Raw genomic sequence first — 2,336 nt, 5'->3', positions numbered from 1 at the left:
TCTAATAGGAAGAAAGAGGCCCCCGTGGGTGGGAGTTTGAGGATAGGGAGAGAGAACCACCTAGCCCAGTCTGGGAGGTCCATATCTAAGTGACATCTAAGCTTCAGATCTAAAATATAAGCAGGAATCGGCCAAGTGAAAGCATACAAGGAGAGGGGAGAACAGTCCAGGCAGATGGATTAGCATGTACTGAAGACTACATAGGCAAGATGCAGCATGTGAAAGTGGAGAATTATGAGAGTGATGTGAGGGCATAGAGCAAAAGCTGAGGCCAGGCCATACAGGGCCTTGTGAGTCACATCAAAGCATTTAAACTTTATCTTAAGAGTAGCAGCAATCCTTGGAGAGTTTTAAGAAGGGGACTCACATCACCCGAGTTGCATGGATTGGCAGGATCAAGAATACACACAGGAAGAGATGATGGTGACATGAACTGAGGTGGCAGTGAGAAATAGATAGGCATCATTATGGAATGGAACTTGTTGAAGGATTAGCTGTTGTTGGGCGAGGGAATGGGAAGAATGGAGAATGATGCCAAAGCCCCTAGCTTTGGCCAATGGATAGCCAGCAGTGCCCTGCTCAGGGATAACACAAGAGGGCTTGGGGCAAAGAGGACAAGTTAGGTGTTGGACCTGTTGAGTTTGGGGTTACTCAAGCCACAGACTTGTGCATACATGTGCACCCAAGAAGAAAGATACTGTCTGATGATAGAGACTCGGAAGCCATTCACATAGAGCTGACAGTGGAAGCCCTGATAATGAATGAGATCTCTGAAAACGAGAGTGCCTTGAGATGAGAGAATAAATATATCTTTGGAAACCACCGACCCTGAAGAGGCAAGCAAAGCATCGTTCAGAGAGAAAGGAAGGAAACCAAGAGAATAGATTCGTTTAAAAGATGACAGTTAGCAGCAAATGATGTAGAGAAATCAGATAAGAACTGTGATGTGCCCCTTAACTATAGCAACAAAGACATCATCCAAGACCTTGGCAAGCATGTCAATTTCAAGGATGCTCATTTGAGGTCAACAAGAAGTTCTTAGTTTTAAATATATTAGAAAGACTTCTTTTTCTTTATGAACAGATGAAGGGAGAGCTACTCAACCACTGGCATCACCCAAAAAAATCTCTTTCTAAGCAGATGCTCCTCATTGGATTAGCACAATGGTCCCATGTTTTCCCTAAGGCCAACAGAGAGCTCACTCAGACAGGGTCATGTGAAACATAGCAGGAGCCTCCCGCTAAAGGCTCAGGAGCCAAAAGAGGCTTTAATGGACATGCTTTAAAACACAACCAGCATATCCAGCCAAACTAAGCTTCGTAAGTGAAGGAAAAAAACCACACACACACACAACCTGCTTTCATTCAGCGTCCTTCCAGAACACAGGAAACAAATTATTTCTTTTCAGAGAAACAAAGGGGAGAGGACTTGATTTCTAGTGCTGTCATAAGTATAGCAGAACTCTGTCCAGAAAGTCCGTAGCATGTATTTCTTTCTCTGGACAGAATAGCCTCAATGCCGGAGTTTGATATTAGCTCATCGCCCTGCACTCATTACTTAGCCTCTCCAAATCTCCATTCCTTCATCTGTAAAATAAGGGTGACTATAGACCTCACCACAAAGGGCTAAGGATTCAGATTACTGAGCACTGTGCTTGGCACACAGTAAGAGTTCAGGGGAATGTTTTTGCTATGATAGTAAAGTTTTGCAATGAATATTATCACTACTAGATTCAAGGCACCATCAGAAATCTTTCTTGCTGCACTGTTTTTTGGGTGTGTTTTTGTTTCATGTCTTATGGGTAAAGTGCCAACATCTTAACAAGGTTTCACATACGTGCAAAAACCCAATCATTATGCTTATGAACTACAAAAGGGCCTCTCTTTGCCTTGTAGCTCATGACTCTAAAGGTCTTTCTCAGCCCTCTCCATCCTGACTTGCACCTCCGCCACCCCTTTTGTGCCTGTAGCCCTGCTCTTAGAAGCAGGAGATGAGTCTCATTATTTTATCTCATTTTTTATTTTATTTTATTTTTATTTTTTGAGATGGAGTCTCACTCTGTCGCCAAGCTGGAGTGCAGTGGTACGATCTCGGCTCACTGCAACCTCCTCCTCCCGTGTTCAAGTGACTTTTCTGCCTCAGCTTCTCAAGTGGCTGGGACTACAGGCGGGCACCACCACACCCAGCTAATTTTTGTATTTTTAGTAGAGACAGGTTTTCACCATGTTGGCCAGGATGGTCTCCATCTCTTGACCTCGTGATCCACCCACCTGGGCTCCCAAAGTGCTAGGATTACAGTTGTGAGCCACCGCACCTGGGCTCTTTTTTTTTTTTTT

The 2,336-nt window shown here is 44.1% G+C and overlaps 1 pseudogene; it reads right to left on the bottom strand.

Moving 5' to 3' along the window:
• Positions 1-1,791: 1,791 nt before the first annotated feature.
• Positions 1,792-1,878, bottom strand: LOC119470908 (annotated as a pseudogene).
• Between the last annotated feature and the right edge of the window lie 458 nt (positions 1,879-2,336).

Source organism: Cebus imitator, unplaced genomic scaffold, assembly GCF_001604975.1.
Source record: "Cebus imitator isolate Cc_AM_T3 unplaced genomic scaffold, Cebus_imitator-1.0 Scaffold43, whole genome shotgun sequence".
NCBI classification, from domain to species: domain Eukaryota; kingdom Metazoa; phylum Chordata; class Mammalia; order Primates; family Cebidae; genus Cebus; species Cebus imitator.
The sequence above is the reverse complement of the archived record's forward strand: the minus strand, read 5'-3'. Positions and strand labels throughout refer to the sequence as shown.